The 23,475-nt window shown below is 41.0% G+C and overlaps 1 long non-coding RNA gene across 1 annotated transcript; it reads left to right on the top strand.

Moving 5' to 3' along the window:
- The first annotated feature begins 6,715 nt into the window (after positions 1–6,715).
- On the top strand, positions 6,716–14,686 carry LOC308485805. The gene is made up of 3 exons (XR_013990780.1): positions 6,716–6,838; positions 7,681–7,748; positions 14,516–14,686. It is a non-coding gene; the product is annotated as an uncharacterized lncRNA (long non-coding RNA).
- Positions 14,687–23,475: the final 8,789 nt, after the last annotated feature.

Below are 23,475 nucleotides of genomic sequence, written 5' to 3'. Positions count from 1 at the left end.
AAGGATTTGAACCCTGGTCTTCCATGTCCTGAGCTTTCATCAGTATTGAAAGAAGTGCAAAATAGCATAGAATTCAATAAGCAGCATCTATTCATTGTTTAAAAGAAAAAAGCCATCTTTCATATTTTCTCCTCATTTCCTAATGACCCCAAAGAGTGTCAGCTTATCAACAAGTTTTCTCTTAATATCCAGATCCCCGATTAATCAACTGAAAGTTTAATGTATCTACCAATTATTGCTGACGAACCTGTTACGATCCTTTGCAAAAACGTGCATCCATATTCTGATGCTTTGTTTTTTTTGTTGGTTTTTGTAAAGGTAAGCAGAGATTTTTATACAGTATGTCATCACTTATTGTAGGTAGCTTCATGTTTGCTGTTGCTAGTTACTGCTCATTGGCAAAATGAAAGCTGTCATGTGCCATTTGTTGCCTCTGTAAGTCACAGTTACTTTCTTGGATCACTTCAAATAACCTATAATGTCAGGCTAACAGCTCCAGCTAATAGTTACATGATAATCTGTGTCTAGAGGAGAGTGACATAAATGGTGAGGAGCCTGGACACAAAGTCCTAGGAGAAGAGGCTGAGAATAGCCTAGAGAGGAGATAATTAAGAGGTGATATGATAGCTGTCTTCAGTTGCTTGAAGGGCTGTCACAAAAATAATGGAGCAAATGTGTTTTCTCTTGCTCCAGAGGATAGAACCCAAGCCAATGGGTTAAAAAATAAATAAAGGAAAGTAGTTTTAGCCTGTGTACACATTTCCAGCTGAAAATGCAGCTAGTAGGTCATTCTTCTTCTCAGTTCAGATCGAATCTGGTTTGGAGGGAAATGCATCAAAACACAGTATTCCATAAGTGACAGGATAGATACGGAATGTGGCTACTGTGTGTATGCTGCTTTTCAAACCAGCAGTGGGAGTGCACTGGAAGCAGAGTAAATGGGAGTGTGTACACAACCTTAGACTAAACATTAGGAAGAACTTCTTGACATTACCAGATATTGGATAACAAGGGAGAGAGGACTGCCTCAGACTCTCCTTTCTTAGAGGTTCTAACACTAGCCCTGCTCCCTAGTGTAGGTGAATTACCTTGTCCAGGCCTTGCCCCCTGGCCTCTTGCCTCAGTGCCAACACAGTTTTCTCATTCCTCTTCCTCCTCTGCTATTCTGGGCTTATCACTATATAGTGGAGTGCATGTGCACAGTACCTCCAAGAAACATGGTGGCTGGGCCATAGGAATGGCAGCCACCAGGAAAATGGGGTATGATGAAGAAACAGTGACTTGATGGGCTACGTTGCAGGCCACCTCTTGAGGATATCCAGTAATCGGTGGATACAAAGCACAAGGCAGAGATGGATTAACACAGCTAAGGCTGGAATCCAATGCACATTCACATGAGTAAACTCAGTTTTATAAAATTGGAACTAATGTCATACATAAGCTAAAGCTGTGCATTCTATTGCAACCAATGCAACTGTCAAATATATCAGCTTTGGAAAATTCATTAATTGGCTTCATTGACATGTTCTTATAAGCCACAGTCTTGGTGTACTGCGAGTTACTGTGCCTAATTGCTTCTGCTTCAGTTGTCACCAGGTGCAAATGGAATAAATAAACCAGGAAGATGTAATCAAGTTTGGTTTTCTGTTACATCTGAATCCAGGATCATGGTTTGTTGCTCCAAAATAAGCCAGGATCTGTTAGCCAATAACAAACTATGGCTTAAGGCCGACTGGTGACCTTGGCTTGTTAGGGAGAAACAAATTATAGTCCTGGGTTCAGATATAACAGGAAGCCAAGTTTAATTGTGGATTCCTGGTTTATTTCTCCTGCTTGCACCAAAGGTGGAAGTGATGGGGCGGTGCACATCAGCACATCATGCACAATAAACAAGAAGCCATGGCTTATCGTGACATGTGCATGTGGTAATGGTCAGTCTATGTATGGTAAAGGTTTGCCAGGTTCAGCTAGCTGATCAGATTTCCCACTGACATTTTACAGATACAGCAAGGAAGTGGGTAGGATTTATTTATACACACAGCTGTAAGGCAGAACTAACCGATAATGTGCCAGAAGTTTGTAAACTCAATGGATGATGCACTTAGAAAATATTTTTCCTATTTACTTTCCCATGAAACTGTTATTTTAGCTGTCTTTTTATATTTGCAGAAGTGTTTATTTTCAACAGAAGTTAATGAGTCACAGGAGCAAGGAGAGGAAACAGTTGGTAGCTAATTGCTAAGTGCAAATGTCATCTGAGCATGCATATTTTGAGGCTGTATGAAGGGATACAATCATAACAGATGAGCTACCTTCAAATTCTTATATATTCCAAGCCAGGAATAGGAGATCTGAGAGTTAGGTTAGCCCAAACAGATGTTCATCAGTCATGCAGGCTACAGAAGTGAACTTGAGTTCTTGAAGCTGATATGGAATGATCCATTAAAGTTTCCAATAATGGTCTATTGAGATCAGGAACTCATTTTTCCCACTTAAGATATTAGGCTAGTTTTATTCCACAACCGCTCCTGTCAGTATCAGAGGGGCTACAGCTGAGCTATTGCACAGATGGGTAGGCCTGCTGTGATGGTACTTCACAAGCCTTGCCTCAGAAAATTTAATACTTGGCTTGACTGCATACCTTGGGCCTAAACGACTGTGACTGGGAAAGAATTACTTCCCAGGTCTTACAGGCTGGTGACGCTACTGAAGTTTTGCTTCCCACTTCAAGGCATCCCTCTGTCTAATAACAAACTCAGGGTAAGTGCCAACTGAAAAGCAGTCCAAACAGAAGGGTTGTGGGCAGTTGTACTGATTCAAAGAACTAATCTGCTTGAGATATGTTGAGCTTTACACAATGGCTTTTGTGTCTCTGTCAGATTCTAGTCATGGCAGCAGGGTTGTAGGTTCTGGAAGAGCTTCTCTAGTTCAGAGCTTGGGAAACACAAGAGAGTTGGGTTCCAGTTCTGACCTGTTCTCATTCATTGGGCTGTGGTGTGAAAGGAAAGCCTGTCTTCATTGGCACTGAATCCCCTTAGAAGTCATCCAGTGGATAATGGTACCAAGATACAACATTCCTTTTTAAAAATGGGAAACAGTGGGCCTATTCTGGCTTAAAGCCTTTTACAAAAGAGGCACCCCTTTGTACGGAATAGCTAAACAACCAATGGTTCAAAACTTCTCCCACAATTGGATGGTACTCCATCAAATCATTCACTTCATAAGTAGCACAGACGTTTGCAAACAAGGCACAAAGTCATTAACCATGTTTGAAAATGTTTTATATACAACAGACCCTAGGAGCAAAGGTTTAATTTCTTTAATTTGTAAAGCTATTGTAAACTTTTCAAGATCAAAATCCTCCAATTTGCAGACTAGATGGGAAAGACACTTGTGGGAAGAGAATGATGATGTTTTGTACAGAAGAATGTGGCCCACAAATCCTTTTCAAGCTTGTGTGCAAGAAACTACCTTAAAGCTACAGAGGGTACCTGCATTCCACACGGCTAAATAGACAAGAATAACTCTCCACAAAATACATTCTCCACAATGCTGGAGAAACTATGGGAATGAAGGAACATGTGGTGGGAAAGCCTATTAATTAAAAACTTTGGGTTAAAAATATTTCAGGAAATGGAACAAATTACATTTCATTTGATTACTTCACATCCCCAAATGGCACTACTTTCAATATTTGCAGATGAAGCAAAAGATCTTAGGGACAGAGACTTAATTATGCATCTTATAATGGCAGCATGTCTTGCTGTTGCTAAGCACCAAGAGCAAGAGGACATTGAATGCATACTTATATGAAATTTGGTATGCTTATGTTTGGGACCTAACCTTGATGGAAAAGTTGAGTACAGTAAAGAAGACAACATGAGAATCTACAAAACTTTTACAAAACGTGGTCCATTTTTATTTCATTTGCAGCAAAAAACCCCCAACCAGCCAAAAAACACCCATGTGTATAAACCACCCAAGATGCATGGGAACCTGTGAAATGACACTTTTAAAATTGGCACATTAATGTTTTATTTTCTTATTACTAATACAACTGGATGTAGTTGGTGTTGTTATGGGGCATGACAGGAGGGAACTGTAATTTATTGGATATTTGCTCCTATATTCAAAATTAATAAAGCAAAGCATAAAGCTTTTGCAAAAAGGCCAACAGAACAGATCGAGCGAATTTTCACCAGAAGTTCCATATCTAGGGTGCCAGCACTGAAAAGACCCTGTTTCTGGTGACAACCAATCTTGCCTCAGTTGGTACCACAAATGTAAAATTGACAGAGGCCTCAGCCTGATTTTGGAGAAAAACAGAATAACTACTTAAAGGTAAAGGGACCCCTGACCATTAGGTCCAGTCGTGGACGACTCTGGGGTTGCGGTGCTCATCTCGCTCTATGGGCCGAGGGAGCCGGCGTTTGTCCGCAGACAGCTTCCGGATCATGTAGCCAGCATGACTAAGCCTCTTCTGGCAAACCAGAGCAGCGCACGGAAACGCCATTTACCTTCCCGCCAGAGCAGTACCTATTTATCTACTTGCACTTTGATGTGCTTTCGAACTGCTAGGTTGGCAGGAGCAGGGACCGAGCAACGGGAGCTCACACCGTCGCAGGGATTCGAACCGATGACCTTCTGATCGGCAAGTCTTAGGCTCTGTGGTTTAACCCACAGTGCCACCCGTGTCCCCAATAACTACTTAGAATACCTATATAAAATATATATTAAAAGACGAGACTTCTGGTAAAAAGGAGAGAGGGCTACCTGTCGCTTTTTATGACATAAAGTAGGTATGTTATTCTTCTTGGTAAGAATCAAGTAACTCAAGAGTCTTGTTTTTATATTGAAATTATACTATCAGCAGTATAGTACAGGTTTCTATAACCTTTCCCTTGTGAAAACACTTAGGGGCTTCTAGCCTCCCAGGCTCCAATTCCAAAAGCATGGAACTCATTTTGATTATCTTGTTCAGGGTGAAACTGTAACCAGTATTTCAGCCCTGTCCCCTGCACTGCTGCTGCTGCCATCATCTCCTCTCCTTTATTGCATTTGCACTAAAATGAGAAGCTGCCCTGTGCTGGAGAGCTGTCCCACCTGTAAACTTTTGGGCATCCCAGTCTGCTCTTCACCACAATAGCTGTGGTGAGGTAGGCATAGACTGAGGGTGCTTTCTTCTAAGGTGGGCTCCTTTCACCCAGTTTATATTTAGATTCATGAAAAGGGTTCTTCATGCACCCTTTATAGCATTTGTACATCTGAAAATAAATGCAAACCCTCCTTTGTTGCAAGAAAGCAGAGGAAGAAAACACAATAGCCCTTATTTAATGGTCCTGACGCTTCTCCCTTGAGTTTCAAGTTCGTGTATAAATCACAGCCAATGAAAACAAACAGCAGGGCAAGACAGAAAAACAAGGTTAAGCAGGGAATGTCTGAGAAACAGACAGAGACTGCCTGCCAGCACTGCAGGGGAGGATCTGGAGACAAGCAGCATCTATTCCTGTCTCCCTCCTGCCCCTAAAGCACACAGCAGGGTCCTGGTGGTCCTTGGTGCTTCAAGTTATTAATATAACTGTTTATAAAAAAGTATTGTAATTAACCACCAACATAGCAAACCGCCTGGGGTTATGATCTGTGACTTTCTCAGAGCATATACATTGTTTAGCACAACAACAGCAGGATTCTGATCAGAGTTTCTGAGCAGTGTGATAAATTGGTTTTAAGTAATAAGACTGGCTATGTGCCCAAAAAATATATTCTGAAGCTGGTGTTTGCCAATTCAACTTATCTGTAATTTATTTTCTTGAGGACTTCCTTGACATGCTGCCCAGATAACTGGTGTCAATATCAAAGTTCAATCGATACCTAATCAACATATTTCCTAAATGTTATTCACATACATTATCTCTGCAATCCTTACTACAGTGTTGCAAGGTAGGCAATATTACCTTGGATCACAGATAGGGGAAGGGATGAGGCGTAGTGGCTTCCTTAAACACCAAGAGCTAGCCCTAAAGTCATTTTGTTGGCCAAGGGTCAGCAACCTTTTTCAGCTGTGGGCCGGTCCACCGTCCCTTAGACCATGTGGTGGGCCAGACTATATTTTGGAAAAAAAAATGAACAAATTCCTATGCCCCACAAATAACCCAGAGATGCATTTTAAATAAAAGCACACATTCTACTCATGTAAAAACACCAGGCAGGCCCCACAAATAACCTAGAGATGCATTTTAAATAAAAGGACACATTCTACACATGTAAAAACACGCTGATTCTCGGACCGTCCATGGGCCGGATTGAGAAGGCGATTGGGCCGCATCTGCCCCCGGGCCTTAGGTTGCCTACACCTGTTGTTGGCTAAGAGAGGAAAAGATCCTGACCCTCGCAGTTCCACAAACAATATTCAACTGGACTGACAGTTGAGTCTTACTTCAAAACTGATGCTAATACAGTATCTCCAACCTTTACTGAGAATATGCTCTATGTGATTTCATGCTACTGGATGGTTATTGGTACATTCATCCAGAATCTTGTCAGTCCCAGAAAAAGAAACAGTAGCAAAGAGCACAACCTCTAACATTTGAACTGCGTGAGATGACAGCTTCAGAAAATGGGAAAACTCATTCTGTAGCACGTTATTTCATGCCGAATCCCATGCATGGCGTGAAATCATTTGTGTATGACCTCTTCTTTCTTCAAACAGCCATTTGCACCAGTTAGCACTACAGCAGCTGAGCTCAGTGTCTTTACTTGGGACCTTTGCAGTCGTTTGATCCAGAGATTAGTAAGAGAACCTGTTGTTGAGAGGGTTGAACTCCGCTTGAAGGAACAGGTATATAGTCTGGGGGTTACTTTGAGGTCCAGCTCTGTCATCAGAGGCACATGTGTTGTTTGCAGTGCAGAGTGCCTTTGGCTAGTGCTGTCTGGTCCACCAGCTGCTACCATCCCTGGATAGGAATTTGGCCACAGTAATTCACAGTCACTCAGTTTCAAAAAATGTACTATACTCTTTGTGGGTGTGGCCTTAAAGAGGATGTGAACACTTCAGCTAGTGCAAAATATTGAGCTATATAGCTACTGAACAGGGTAGCTAGATGGAGCCTTAAAACACCAGTTCTTGTTTAGGGCAGCCCTGTTAAGGGAAGTTTTTTATGACTGATGTTTTAATGTATTTTTAATCTTTTGTTGGAAGCCGCCCAGAGTGGCTAGGGGAATCCAGCCAGATGGGCAGGGTAGAAATAATAAATTATTATTATAGTTATCTTGCGGAACTGCATTGAATTACAATACACTTCTGGGCAAAATTCATGGTATTGTCAATGATTTATAAAGCTTTGAACTACTTAGGACCTAACTACCTGAAGGAGCATCTCTCACTATGTGCTCCTGCCTGGATGCTAAGATCTGCTAGGGAGGCCCACCACCAGGTATCATAAATTTATAAAAAGCAAAAGAGGGCCTTCTCTGTGGTGGCACCTGATTATGGAACTCCACCATCTCCCAAATTTGACTGGTGCCAGCTTTGTTGTCATTCATCCAATCAGATAAAAACATTTCCCCAAGCCTTTGATCATTTTTAATGTTTGGATGTCATTTTGGGGTGGTCTACAGTGTCTGGTGTTTTTTGTTTTTATTGCAAGTAGTATTCATTTTTATATGGTTTTATTCTTCCAGCCTGGGGATCTCAGGCATTGTAGGCTGGAACCCTCCAGGCAACCTGTGTATTCAAAGCTGACACAGAGGTTAGATTATGGACTTCTCCAGCAACTTATGGTATTTATTCTGATTTGCTTGTACAAAGCTTATGCAGAGGTTAGATTATATTCACAATTCATTCTTATTTGTTTGCAGGGCAGTTATATGACATTGAGCATTCATCTTGATTAGCTAGTGGGGTGATTTGCTTGGATTGTGTGCTTTAACTGTGCTTTAAAGGTGTGCACATAGCTGGAGACAGAGGCCTTTAATCCACTTTAAATGCACAAACCTGTTGTTCTGGTATGCATTTGAACCAAACTTACAAAATACTGTCGGTCTGGAGGCACCCTAAAAATAAACAAGTGAGCATAGAAATAAATGTTTGAATGAATGAATGAAAAAATAAATGTGCAGTCAAATAATACAGTAGATGGACTTCCGGGGGCGGCGCGAACGGCAATGGCGGTCCTCTTCTGAACGGGAGAGGAGGCTCCGCAGGCAACGGGTCGTCCGCTACGGCGAAGCGGAGACCCACATCGGAAAACCCCAGGCGGCAAGAGCCTGGGGTCTTGAGGCTCGGTGGGCGCCTAGAGCGACCCTCCAAGTGCAGAAGGATCCCCGTAAGGGGCTCCGGAGCACGGAGGGGGGTTGCGGCGCTGTGAGCTGTTTCGCAGCCTGAGGAGCGAAGCCGCGCTGCTGCTGTCGGTGAGCGCTGATCCCTTTTCCTGCCAAATTACGGATCCGGATGAAAAAGCAACTAATTTGTGAGTAAAAGACTGAATCACTCGAAATTTGAGACTTTAAAAGGGAAACTTAAATTGGCTTGAACTTGGCTGTGAGCGGAGAGACGTGGAAGCAGGAAGTCCGTCTTCCGCAGCCATTGAACTTGAAAAAAAGCAATCAGCTGGAGGAGTGGAGGCTGAAAGAAAGAGACTCTAAGTCTTACAGATCTAAGCATCTATTTGAACTTGCATTTTAAAGTAAAGACTTCAAGTTAAAGATTTGGGATTTCTATTTGTATTTGACTTTCCTCCTCTTATTGGATTACAAATTTAAAGGTGAAACCCAGAGTCAGGAGCTGCCTGAGTACTAAGGGAGCTGTCAGTACTGCAGATTTGGATACTGTATATTGGAACTGGAAACAATCTGAGGGTATTGATACCTTTTAAATTTGAAACATTCTTTTTGGAGATAAATAAGCACTGTCTGCAACAAGGTAATCATTTATAAACTCTGCTAAGTATTTGTATCTGAAGGTTCTTGGACATTAATTTAGACTCTGAAAGATAGATTAAGCTCCCTCTAGAGGATTGGATTATAACAGTGATTTTACATACACTTTTTACTTTCGATTCCCTTGCTGTTTGCTTGCTCTGGACCTTTCCATTCCCATGGGAACAACTCAGTGTGACCTTGACTGACAGATAACGTTGGAATGAGTGGCACAAGAAAAAGAGGGAGAGCTAAACAAACAACTCTAACAACTCTAACCTCAGCCTTACAGACACGCAGATCATCTGTGCCTGCTTTGCCCTCAGAAGTGGAGGGTGAGGGCGAAGCAGAGCAGTTACAATTGGAAGATATGGCCTCAGGAGCATCTGCTTCTATACTAGATAAAATCTTTGAAAAATTGGAAGCTTTGGACAAGAAAGCAGATGCCCAATCAGCAAAGATTGATAAAAATACAGAATGTTTAAATAAATTAACCACACAAGTGACACAGAATGCACAAGCAATTGGACAGCTAACGGAGGCCTCAGCAGAAAATCGGAAATTGACTGAGGACACCAGACAAAGATTTGAAAATTTAGAGCAAGAGGTAAGACCACTCACTAAACAAGTTGGGGAACACCAGATTTATCTCTCGATGATAGAACTGCGAAACCGTGAGAATAACTTAAGGATTAGATCACTACAAGAGGCAGAAGAAGGAAATCTAACTGAGTTTTTGACTAAAGAATTCTCCAAGTTCTGGAACTTGGAAGAAAAGGACTTTAAAATTGTGTCAGCTTTCAGACTTGGAAGATTCATAAAGAAGGAGAGGCCCAGAGACTGTTTGATAACATTGAGATCAAAGGAGGAAAGGGATAAGATTCTGGGACTACACTTTGTAAAATCACTGGAGGTGTTGGATAGAAGAATTGAAATTTATAAAGATATCCCAAGACTACTGCTTGACCTTAGAACCGCCTATTCTGAACTTGTTAAACTACTAAGGAGCAACGCAATTCCATTTAGGTGGGAATTTCCTCAAGGATTATCTTTTACCTTTAGAGGGAGAAAGGTTAAAGTTAGAACACTGGAAGAGAGAGACAAATTCCTGTCTACACACGGAGAGGACCTTCAAAAAAGAATTGAACTACCTTCTGGGCCTGAGGCAACGCCAATACCAACATCAGCATCTGTGGAACCTGAAGTCCCTGAGAAGATACCACCCCTTGAAAAATAACCAGATAATTCAGGATGTCTCTGCAACTGTTGAGCTGGAATATTAATGGTTGTAACATTCCGGAAAAAAGGAAGAAAATATTTCATATATTAAAAAAAGAACAATTGGACATTATTTGTTTACAAGAAACACATGTGACGAGGCTCCACAGAAAAGTGTTAATAAATAAAAGATTGGGCCAGGAATTTGTATCTTCGGACAAAGTTAAGAAGAGAGGCGTAGTGATATATGCAAAAGAGAGCCTGTCACCTAAATTCCTATTTAAAGATGAACATGGAAGAATTTTGGCCATTGAGATACAATATCAAGGAGAGAAACTGCTGATATTAGGAATTTATGCACCTAATGAAGGGAAATCGGAATTTTACAAGAAGTTGCAGGAGACAATGCTGGATTATCTAGACTACAACAACATCATAATGATGGGAGATATGAACGGGGTCGTATCAACTAACATGGACAAGTCACAAAGTCAAAATGTTACAAAAGACGGCAGACTACCTAAAACCTTTTTTGAAATGACTGACAATATGGACTTGATTGACATTTGGAGGACAAAGAACCCACTAGGAAGAGAGGGAACATTCTTTTCTGAAGCCCAACTGACCTGGACAAGAATCGACCAAATATGGATTTCTAGAGGCCTGGCACCTAAGGTTAGAAAAGTGGAAATCTGCCCAAAGACCTGCTCTGACCACAATGCAGTAAAGATGGATATGACACTATTACCAACTGGATCCTTTAGATGGAAGATGAATGACAATTTGTTTAGAGATCAGGAAATTACCAAGAAGGCCCAAAAAGTTTTGAAGGACTATTTTGAGATAAACATGAATAATATGGTGGAAAAAAGAATAATCTGGGACGCAAGCAAAGCTGTAATGAGGGGATTCTTGATACAACAGAATGCAGTGAAGAAAAGAACACATAATGAGAAAAAAGATAAGATCTTGGATAAAATAAAAGAATCAGAGAAGAAATTAAGAGTGAATCCGAAGTCACAGCCAACTCTGAGAGAAATTAAACTTTATCAAACACAATATTCTAAGCTGATAAATCAGGAAATTGAATGGAAGGTTAAATTAATGAAACAAAAAACGTTTGAGTCGGCGAATAAATGTGGAAAACTGCTAGCTTGGCAGTTGAAGAGAAGACAAAGATTAAACACTGTTACAAACTTAGAGGTTGATGGAAAAAACATCCAGAATCCGGTGGACATTAGAAAGTGTTTCCAGAGATACTTCAAAAAATTATACACCCAAGGGCCGCAAGATGATGTTGAGATTAAACAATTTTTGGCAAAAAACGGATTATCTAAATTGTCACAAGAAAATAGGACAATCCTGAATTCTAAAATAACACGACAGGAGATCGAACAAGCTATCCAGAACATGCAACTTGGCAAATCTCCAGGACCAGATGGGCTGACCTCCAAGTACTATAAGACATTGAAAGACTATTTGATACAACCTTTGATGGAGGTCAGCAATGAAATTATGGAGGGGAGGAGGGCACCGGAGTCGTGGAAGGAAGCATTTATCACATTAATACCAAAGTCGGAAGCTGAAAAGACACAACTTAAGAACTACCGTCCCATCTCTCTCTTAAATGTGGATTACAAAATATTTGCAGACATTTTGGCAAATAGATTTAAAAAAGTTTTAAATGAAGTAATTCATAAGGACCAGGCTGGCTTTCTCCCAGGAAGACATCTGTTTGCTAATACAAGGAACATTATTGACATTTTGGAACTTCTGCAAACAGATATAAATACAAAAGCAGTTTTAATTTTTATAGATGCGGAGAAGGCCTTTGACAATATTTCCTGGAAATTTATGATGGGAAATTTAAAAGAGATGGGAGTGGGACGGGGTTTTGAAAATGGGATTGAGGCGATATATTCAGAACAGAAAGCTAAACTGATAGTTAATAATGTGGTTACGGAAGAGTTTAAAATTGAAAAAGGGACACGACAAGGTTGCCCTATTTCCCCTTTGTTATTTATTTCGGTTCTGGAAGTGCTATTGAACATGATTAGAAGGGATCAGTTGGTGGAAGGAATTCAGGTCGGTCAGAAACAATATAAGTTAAAAGCTTTTGCAGATGACCTGGTTTTGACCTTGCAGAAGCCAGAGCCCAGTACGAAAAGAGTATTACAACTGATTAATGACTTTGGTCGGGTGGCTGGATTTAAATTAAATAAACAGAAAACTAAGGTTTTGGGGAAAAACTTGACTAATACAGAGTCAGAACGGTTTCAGAATGAGATGGAACTTAATGTGGTGAAAAAAGTGAAATACCTAGGGGTAAACATAACAGCAAAAAATCTAGGTCTATTTAAGGACAATTATGAAAAATGTTGGACAGAAATTAAGAGAGACCTAGATAGTTGGACAAAATTGAAACTTTCTTTGTTAGGCCGAATTGCTGCTATTAAGATGAATGTATTGCCAAGGATGTTGTTTTTATTTCAAACACTTCAGGTTTTGGACAAAACGGAGTGCTTTCAGAAGTGGCAGAGAGACATTTCCAAGTTTGTCTGGCAGGGCAAAAAGCCCAGAATTAAGTTTAAGATATTAACCGATGCAAAACAAAGAGGGGGCTTTGCCCTGCCAGACTTAAAGTTGTATTACGAAGCCGCAGCGTTCTGCTGGCTAAAAGACTGGCTACTTCTTGAAGACACTGATGTGCTGGATTTGGAGGGGTTTAACAATACCTTTGGATGGCATGCATATTTATGGTATGACAAGGTTAAAGCAAATAAGGCCTTTAAGAACCATATTGTCAGAAAATCATTGTTTAATGTCTGGTCAAAATATAAAGACTTGCTGGAAAATAAAACACCAAGGTGGCTTTCACCTTTGGAAGCCAAGGCCCGAAAAAGACCCAATATGGAGGCTAAATGGCCAAAATATTGGGAAATACTAGAAAAGGATGGAGACAAATGGAAATTGCAGAGTCTAGAGAAAATGAAAGACAAAGTGCGAGACTGGTTACATTACGCTCAGATCAAAGAAGTTTTTAAAAATGATAAGAAATTAGGGTTCCAGGTGGAGAAATCGAAACTAGAAACAGAACTGTTAGAACCAAAGATTAAGGTACTTTCAAGGATGTATAACTTGCTGTTGAAATGGAATACACAAGACGAAACGGTTAAATCGGCTATGATAAGGTGGGCACAGGACATTGGGCATAATATCATGTTTGAGGACTGGGAGAGGTTGTGGAATAATGGACTGAAATTTACTGCATGTAATGCCCTGAAAGAAAATGTAATGAAAATGATTTATAGATGGTACATGACCCCAGTCAAACTTGCTAAAATTTACCACCTGTCTGATAATAAGTGTTGGAAATGCAAAGAGTGCGAGGGAACGTTCTTCCACCTCTGGTGGACTTGCCCTAAAGTGAAGGCGTTCTGGGAAATGATCTATAATGAACTGAAAAAGGTATTTAAATATACCTTCACTAAGAAACCAGAGGCTTTCCTTTTGGGTATTGTCGGCCAAGGGGTGGCAAAGAAGGACCAGACATTCTTTATGTATGCAACAACAGCAGCAAGGATACTTCTCGCAAAACATTGGAAAACCCAAGATCTACCCACACTGGAAGAATGGCAGATACAACTGATAGACTACATGGAACTGGCTGAAATGACTGGCAGAATCCGTGACCTGGGAGAAGAGAGGATTGAGGAGGACTGGAAGAAATTTAAGAACTATTTACAAAAGTATTGTAATTTGAGTGAATGCTAAATAAGATGCTAGACTAAAACAACTGAGCACCACTAAATTTAGAAGCTTTTTTAAGAAAATAAGTAAGACTGTGAAAAATTAGCTCCTTTTGAGAATTATATGATTATGAAATATAGAAGGGATATAAGAATTTAAACAAGATGATAAATTGCTGACAAAATGTTTTAACGATGAAAATGGGAGCGGGAGGTGTGAGGAAGTCCAAAGAAAATGTGAAAATATGTTAAGATCGATGTTACATTGTTTATTATGTCTATTTTTATTGTAAAATTTAATAAATTGCTTAAAAAAAAAAAAAACAAATAATACAGTAGATGTGGTTGATGAAAAATATATCAAATTCTCCTCCCCCAGTGGTGATGGGTTACCATTAGCAACTCCCCTGCTTGGAATTGCTTGCTACCTCTCCCCCCTGGCAATACCATTTACATCTGAATAGCTAAGGATTAGGTATCAATTGTCCCCAGGTGCCTGTGTTCTTTCTTCAGCTAAGACTGCAACCACCAGAGCCTACCTCTTTCACATTCTTTCACATTTTTCTTCATTAGTTGTTCTTTGTTGGCCAAGTGTAGCAGGCATCACAATTTTTGTTGTGCTTTGTTTACAGCACATAGGGGCTTCTCTTTCTCCCATTATAACTGGTCTGAAAATAGAACTCCAGTAGTGAAAATGGCTGAATCTACTGCTCAGTCTGTAGAAGCAATTAAAAGAAGGAAAGAAAATTCATAAGAGAGAAGAGCCTGGGACAAAGCCTAAGGAAGAAGTGTGGTTCAAGAGCCAGAGCAGAAAATGTTCTGAAACATTTGCTAGCATAAAGAATATTACATATGAAGATTTTTTTTTTTTTGTAGAAAGTCAATTTTCATATTTTAAAGCAGGGCATAGGAACAAGACACAGCATTAGTTGAAGGAGCTATGCAAGATTTAGCAATGGTAGCAGTTCCACGCATAAGAGGTTTTTTATTACTAGTAGGAAAACTAATTGAAGCCCATCAAATAAATTATATTGAAAGACGTGCCAATAAGGCGAATCCATAAAAATAATACAGGATATGCAATTACATGACAATCATTTCAGTATGAGAAACAAAAGGACACCACAGAATGAAAAATCTGAGACTCATAGCTGGATGTCCTAACATTTGTTTTTAATTTGCTGCAGGTGTGCCCCAAATTTAACTGGAGCTATGGGGAGAGACAATTATTTCCCACTACCATGTTATTCTCCAGTCTACGCCTTCCTGCCTCAAACTACTGTTAGTTCCATGGTGGAAGTTATACATGTACCTGCAGTTTTTTCTCATGCAGAACTAACAGGTTTGGGGGGAGGAAGTTTGTTTTAGATCTGGAAAATGGCACCAGAAGGGACCTATCCACTGCTTAGGTCAAATTTTGGGGGCTTCCATGTCAGCTTTGTATTTAAAATGGAAACTTTGGGATGTGTGACATGCAAGACTTTGATGTAATGTTGCATGGCCGTCCTAGTTCTTTTGGAAGGAAAGACAGGATAATAACAATAACAATAACAATAATAATTCTAGAGTTGTGTAGTAAAAAAAGAGGCCTTTCTCTGCAGCCCATAAGCAACTGTTGTGTCAGGCAAAGACTAGATTTACAGGATCACTTTGCGGAGGTGCAAGAGATCCTTGTTTGACATTTCCACCAGTTGTTCCTTGTATCTATGATAGCCCTTCCAGCCTCTGCTGCTGTGGTGGATCGAAGATGGAGTGAGCTATGCTTTGTTGTTGCATAAACGGGTCATCTCATTTGAGTCCACCCAAGAAGCAGCTGAGCAAAGGAGTTAATCAGACATACACTTGTCTTTCAATTTACAATACATCGAGGGAAAGGAAGCAACAGAAAGCCTTGTGCCTCTATCTCCACAGTCCACTGTTCCTTTGGTCCGCACCATAGAATAGGGGGCAAAAAGAGAAACCCTACATGGGCATGATCTGAAAACAAAGCAATATTTTCCGACAAACATTGGGCTGAATGGAGTAACATCTGTCTCTTCAGGTTATGGCAGTAGTTATCCAAAAGGAAGTATGTAAAAGGCATAGATGGCTGTGGCTTTGGCCTAGAGATTTCATGTGTGGGAAGTTAATTGGCTGCCACAGCCTTTCCTTACACACCAAAACAAACCGAATGTGCAACTGGAAAAGACATCCACTCCACTCCCACACACGGGCCCAAAGTTTAAAATTTAAAAACCAGAAGTGAGAGCATTACATAGCCGGACAGGTCTAAGACACTGAAGTTTTCACTAAACACAGCACACCTTTCTCCTTCTGCAGATTTCTAAATGCGTCAGTTGCCTCTGGACACATTTTTTGCTCTTTGTCAGCATAAGTTTTTGTCATACATAAAACTTCAGACGGGGTAAAAAAACAACGCTGCACCTTCCCCAATTAATCATGAGCTCAGGCTTGTAGATACAGGCCTCCTTCTGGGTTTTAGCCATTCATACCAATTAGACAGTGATTTACAGCTAGGTAAGGTAACTCAGGAAGAAAGCCTGTTTGCTGAGAGATGGTGGGAAAGATAGTCTCTCAACCAAATGTGCAGAAGAGAGGCTATTAAGAGGCTCAGAATGTTTCAGAAGGCAAAGTGGAGCTCAGCCCAGAGCTTCACATTAGGCTAAAAAGGTATAACTTTCAACATTAATGATTTGGGGTCCACTTTTCATATGAACATGTCTGTTACAAAATCTCTTATTGCAAAGGATGATATGTTCTAGTGTCTGGGTGTGACCATTGCTTATTGTGAACTTGGAAATGTCCTAAAGGTAAAGGGACCCCTGACCATTAAGTTCAGTCATGGACGACTCTGGGGTTGTGGCACTCATCTTGCTTTACTGGCCAAGGGAGCCAGCGTTTTGTCTGCAGACAGCTTCTGGGTCATGTGGCCAGCATGACTAAGCTGCTTCTGGTGAACCAGAGCAACACATGGAAATGCTGTTTACCTATTTATCTACTTGCACTTTGATGTGCGTTTGAACTGCTAGGTTGGCAGGAGCAGGGACCGAGCAACAGGAGCTCACCCTGTTGCGGGGATTTGAACCGCCAACCTTCTGATCGGCAAGCCCTAGGCTCTGTGGTTTAGACCACAGTGCCACCCACATCCCTACCTTCATCTAGTGCCTTCCTGGAGAGGAGGGTAAGCTGTCCACCATTACTGATATTACCTCAGAATACCACTTTGCTGAAGCATAGGGTTGCTGCTAATGACTCTGGTTTTGTTATGGCACTGTTGTTAAGACAACCTGGAGGATACTCTTCCTTACTTTGTGCATTTATCTTGTGGGCTTGTTTGTCAGCATGACTGGGCACCTGCTGAGTGCAATTAAAAATGTTGGTTATGACCTTTAAAGCTCTAAATGGCCTTGGCCCTATATACCTGAAGGAGTGTCTCCACCCCCATTGTTCAGCCTGGACACTGAGATTTAGCTCTGAGGGCCTTCTGGTGGCTCCCTCACTGCAGGAAGTGAAGTTACAGAGAACCAGGCAGAGGGCCTTCTCTCTTTTTTTTTTCTTTTTTCATAATTTTTTTTTTATTAATTTACAACAAAACAAAACATACATAAAATTTTTCACATCCAATTTTCACAAATTGTTTCTTTTCTGGACTTCCTTCAGCTTCTCCGTAAATCATCCATAGTCATTATTTTAAATGCGCATTTCGTAATTTATATTGTCATTGTTTATACCCTTAATTTCCTTTCTCTTTAAACAATACTTCTTAGTTTTTCACAGTGCTTTTTTAAACCCCTCTAGCGTTATCTGTCTCTCACTTATACTTTCCAGATATTCCACAAATTTCCCCCAGTCCTCGATGAACTTTTGGTCTCTTAGGTATCTAATTTTCCCAGTCAATTTATCCAACTCAGCATAGTCTAACAGCTTCATTCTCCACAGGCAGAGGGCCTTCTCAATAGTGGCACCTGCCCTGTGGAAAGCCCTCCCATCAGATGTCAATTTCTGAAGCCATTACAGGCAGCCCTGTATAGGGAAGTTTAAATGTTTGATGTTTTGTTGCGTTTTTATGATGTTGGAAGCCCCCCAGAGTGGCTAGGGCAACCTAGTCAGATGGGCAAGGTATAAGTAATAAATAATCATAATCTTCACCATCCATATCCTAGTAGGGGACACTGCCAGCTCCAGGAGCCCCCTGACTTGTCGTCCTCCTTGCTGTTGCTGCTTGATCACCTGTCCACAAGTGAGCAGTGACAGCAGCAAGGAGGAGGAGAAGCCACTTCCACTCACCTTGTTCTCTCTCTTCTTTGTGTCTCTATTGATTGGGCATAAGGGGAGAGGTCAAGTGAATGGGCAGTGGTGATAGCAGAAAGATGTGCCTCCTGAGAGCATCTTGTTCAATACCCCACAAAAAGAACCCTGCCACTAGTTTAAAGTTATTCCATTTCATCTCTTGTCAACTTAAACTTAAGTTCTGGCTGCATATGTCTCTCAGTCTCAAAACACTTGCAAAGCAGATGGAACCTTGCCAAATGTGGCATAATAGGTAATTTCCCCGTTGCAGAGAAATTTGAAATGAGTTACAAAATACGCTTCTACATTAGGCTCCTTTAATCCTCCTTTATAGCTACACTACACACAGAAGGTTCTTGTGCTATTGTTCACTAGACCGGGTTAGCTATTCTTTCCAGGGATATGTTAGAGTGCTCTTTTTTATTATTCATCTTCAGAAGGATTTTGCTAAAACTTAATGGGGCTGCTTTGATTACAACAATGTCACTTCTTTATAATTCGTTGTAGTATCTGAAAAAAACATTTGCCTACTGTTGCAACAATTAGATATCTTAGCTTAAAATAGGCCTCACTTGTAGAATGACTAACAAAATCAGACTGTCATAAATCTCTGTACCCTCTTATTTTCTTTGAGCAAAAATGGTCTTCCCTTCCATTCTTTACACTGCTAGTTTTAATTTATTATTTTACCTCGCAGATTCAGTACCGAGTATATGTATGTAATTACGTTGTAGACAAAAATTCTAGTTCTATAATGCATAGCTTGTTTCCATCATCTGTTTTTGTTTGCTTGTTAGTATTGGAATAACACCATGAACAGCAAGTGTTGATTAAGCAGAAAAAACATATAGATGCTCCCCAACATATGCATTCACTAATGTTACTACCTGGGTGGTTTAGATCTTGTTGAAGAAAAAGAGCGTTATTTGCAATAAAAAAAAAGGTTTTGGCTAGCTGCCTTGTGCTGCCTAGGTCATTAAACTGGTGGGCTGAGTGTTTCTCTGTAGACATTTGAATTCCTGTGTTGAACCACTCACATCAGGCAAGAGACTGCAAAGCTGCATAACCCACCCAAACCACAACACGAAGAATTCAACACTCTCATTTCGCAGGCTGGCCATAATGGTTATCTGAATGACTGAAGTTAATAAAAAGAGTAGCAGGCTTTGACCTTCCTGCTTTGATGTTTTGTAAGAGTCTTCACATTTCCTTGTGCCAGCAAAGTAAAGGGAGAAGAGGTGGGGGAGGCAGAGGAAGGATTTGATTTTAGCTTAGCCAGGCTTGGCGTTCTTTTGGTATGAGCTGGCATTCTGTGATCAGCTCAGGGTCACAGACAACAATTATTATTGTCATGTAAAAAAGCTTCCATTCAGAGGCCCTAGGCAAGCACCGGCCTCTCTTGGATTAGGAAGGAGGGGATTAAAATTAGAGGAGGGAACATGTGTCCCACACATTGCACAACAACTGCTTTCAAAAGTGAGGCCTTGTCTGCAACGAGGTTGGTTAGTGTGATTCAGCATGATCTGAGACATCTGTAGCTTGAAGCTAACTATGCCATTTATTCTGGGAAGATCTGGAAGTTGTGGCACTGTGTGCAAACCAAAATTGTACATAGTATAACCAGGATCCTTTGCAAGGCAAACAAAACCTTATAGTACACTTCTGTCCATCTTTACTCAGAAGTGAGTCCTACTGTGCTCCGTAGAGTGTAGATAGGATTGCATTCTTAAATCACAAGCCTAAGCACATGTACTTGAGTATTGAACCCAGTAGGACTTCTCAGTGAACATACTTAGGATCATGCTTTTGGTTGGGAATGGAATTATTCTGACTAATGTGCACTATAAAATGGAAGAAAGACATTTTTTAACTGAATGTACATTCTGGTCAATATAAAAAAGGTAAAGGACCCCTGGACGGTTAAGTCCAGTCAAAAGCAACTGTGGGGTGCAGTGCTCATCTTGCTTCAGGCCAAGGGAGCCGGCATTTGTCCACAGACAGCTTTCTAGGTCATGTGGCCAGCATGACTAAACCGCTTCTGGTGCAATGGAACACGTGACGGAAACCAGAGCGCACAGAAACGCTGTTTGCCTTCCCACAGCAGCGGTACCTAATTATCTACTTGCACTGGTGTGCTTTTGATCTGCTAGGTTGGCAGAAGCTGGGACAGAGCAACAGGAGCTCACATGGATTTGAACTGCCGACCTTCTCATCAGCAAGCCCAAGAGGCTCAGTGGTTTAGATCACAGCGCCACCCGCTCCCTGTCAATGTAGCATTTATAGACAAAAGAAATCCGTAACACATTTAAGTCAGTTGCGAAAACATCTTAAATAGCATTCAAACCTGTCATCATTTGGAAATCTGGAATAGATTAGGTCCCAATTCTCTTCATCTAGATTCTAGAAATACCCACCCTGCGATCTGTGCTGAAAATGCAGAGGGTGCAATACAGATAACTAGCTTGCATGTGAAAGTACAGTGGTACCTCGGGTTACAGATGCTTCAGGTTACAGACTCCACTAACCCAGAAATAGTACCTCAGGTTAAGAACTTTGCTTCAGGATGAGAACAGAAATCGTGTGGCGGTGGCGTGGTGGCAGGGGAGGCCCCATTAGCTAAAGTGGTACCTCGGGTTAAGAACAGTTTCAGGTTAAAAACAGACCTCTGGAACGAATTAAGTTCTTAACCCGAGGTACCACTGTATTGGAATCTAAATGTTTGGGGTGTCTTGTTGCTGCAGTTGCTTAAACCCTGTATATTTTGTCGACACTTTGTTTTCCTAACTTTCTTTGGACTGTGCTCACTGAAACTCAAGTACTGTACTATAATATTTGGATCATATTTTTTAAAAACAAGACAAAAGATAACTTATTTTCCTGTATTATATTGATCTTGAACAAACAAAGGTGTTACATTGTTCTGAAGAGTACAGTGTTGAATTAGAACAGGGGAGACCCAGGTTCAAATCCCCACTCAGCCATGAGGTTTAGTGGAAATTCACTGGCCACCTTCTTTCAGGCTAACCTACCTAACAGGGTTGCTGCAAGAATAAAATGCATGGGGGAAAACATCCTTAGTAGGTTCTGTTCAACTTTTCAGGGAGAATTGTTGTAATGAGCCTCTTCAAACACATGCAGAAGAAGGACCCTACCAGCAGATGTCAGTGTAATAAATAGCACAGCCAATCTAGGACTTTATTTCCAGGGAAAAGAGGTTCCCATATTTATTATTCTAGACATAACTTACCGTCTGATGTACAGAAGTGATGCTGCTACTACCATGAGAAGGGACTGTTCCAAGCAGCTTGCATACAATGGAACAGGTTCTGACCTGAGCTAAAAGACGACTTGCTAAAAAAAACTTCCATGCCTACAATTTTGGGTGTCTGTCTGTGTGTGTGTGCAAAGGCAATGTAGACTATTGTAGTTCCCTTGTTGCTCTGATAAGTGAGGAAGCCTGGCCTATCTTGATATGGATGAGGAGTTTATTCCTGTCAAGAGGCTGCCTTGTAATATGGGTGGTTTCCCTGTAATTCTCTTCTTTGGCCAGAAGTAGTTGTTGGTGCATAAACTGAATCTTGGTTTGACGCTCTCAAACCTCAAGTTCAGGAATTTGTGGTCCTGACACCAGCAAAGGCATTGGGCACCACAAAACTCTACATCATATTAGGCACCTTTTGTTTATGTAAGAAATTGTGGTGTGTCGGCAAGCCCTCTTCTTTTATAATTGGTTGAGCTACTATGATGTCATGGAACAGAAATGGACATGCTGACTTTTGTGGTAAAAAGAGAGCTTAAGAAGTAAGTGAGGTAAGGACGGGGAGGGGCAGGAAAGAGTGGCTGAAATATTTATCTATTTATTTAAGAGTTTTGTATACCACCCTTTGCCACCAGGTCCTAGAGTAGTTAACATAAATAATGTAATAAAAACAAATGTAAAAAGAACAGGTAGTGTGGCTGAGAAACACAAGGAAGTATTGTGGGATGGGATAAGTGGGCAAGTGTATGTCAATAACCAGCCAAGAGAGGAAGCATAGAATATGAGACACTTTTCCATATTAAGAGGGAGTAAACACTGGAGTCCCCCAATTAACTTATTCATAAATTGTGAACTGGGTGAATGGACAATAGAATGGCAGAAGTGCAACAGAAGTGCAAAATGATGCAAACTGGGACTTCAGCATTCCCACCACAAACTAATGAGTTGTAATTTGGAATGCTTATAGTTCTGATCACTCCACCGAGATCACCGTGGAGGGGAAGGCACAGAAATGGGCAACTGTCCAGGAAGATGGAGCGCTGTGCCTATGAAGTAAGAGAGCTTAGAGATTTTGAGTTAAGAAGAAAAGATGGCAGTGGTGGCTTGGTGTAGCTAGGATTTTTTGGGGGGAGGGGGACAGAACCTCAGTTAATTATTTTTATTGATTTTTATTGATTTGGGGGGCAGCTGTCCCCTCATGCTTACACCCATGAATGGGAGACAGATGGGTATGTGATCATAGACAGAATGTAGAAAAGTTTTTCTTTCAATCCCTGGAGGGATCCAGTGATATGGATTGGTAGGAGGCACATGAAGAAACTGCACAACACATACGTAACTTATGGCTTTAATTTGCTAGAAGGTGCTGTGGTGCTCATGAGCATAAGCAAGGGTGAGGAATCGCAGACCTGAGGGTCAAATGTTGACATGGAGTCTCTCCCCAGACAGCCCCCGTTTACCTCCACCCCGTTACACCCCCCTCACTGGCACTGCCCCACACCCTCCTCAAGTGTTTCTGCCTGGCTGGAATATGTCCCTGAACCTCTTGCTTGCCCAGAAGATGGAGAGATGATGCGATGTGCATTTAAACCTCATGGGTTCTGTGGCACCCTTCATACATGCTGAGGGTCAGGGAACCGCAGACAAGTCTCTCCATCATGCCCCTTCTTGAGCCTTTCCCCTGCCCATGGCTGGAGTAGAAAGCAGCAGGTGGATCTCTTGGTCGCTGGCAACCTCTTAGCAGAGGCTCCACCTTCTGCATGCAGCCCCCACCCCAATATTTGCTAGTCCTTGGCTGTGATCAGGGCTGGATTTAGGTTTGATGAGGCCCTAAGCTAGGTAATGGGGCCCTTTATATGTCCAGCTGTCCTTTGTCAACAACAAATTGTGTTGAATATATGCTATATGGTAATTTATGGACCTAATAGGTATCTCAAGCCATTTTCACATAACAAAATATGTATTTTATCAAAGTAATTGTTGAACCGAAATACAATTAAGAAGTATATTAATAGTGAAACACAATTAAGAAGTAGTATATAT

Source organism: Podarcis pityusensis, assembly GCF_964106645.2.
Source record: "Podarcis pityusensis genome assembly, chromosome: 1".
Classification (NCBI taxonomy): Eukaryota; Metazoa; Chordata; class Lepidosauria; order Squamata; family Lacertidae; genus Podarcis; species Podarcis pityusensis.
This window is presented reverse-complemented; position numbering and strand designations above follow the sequence as displayed.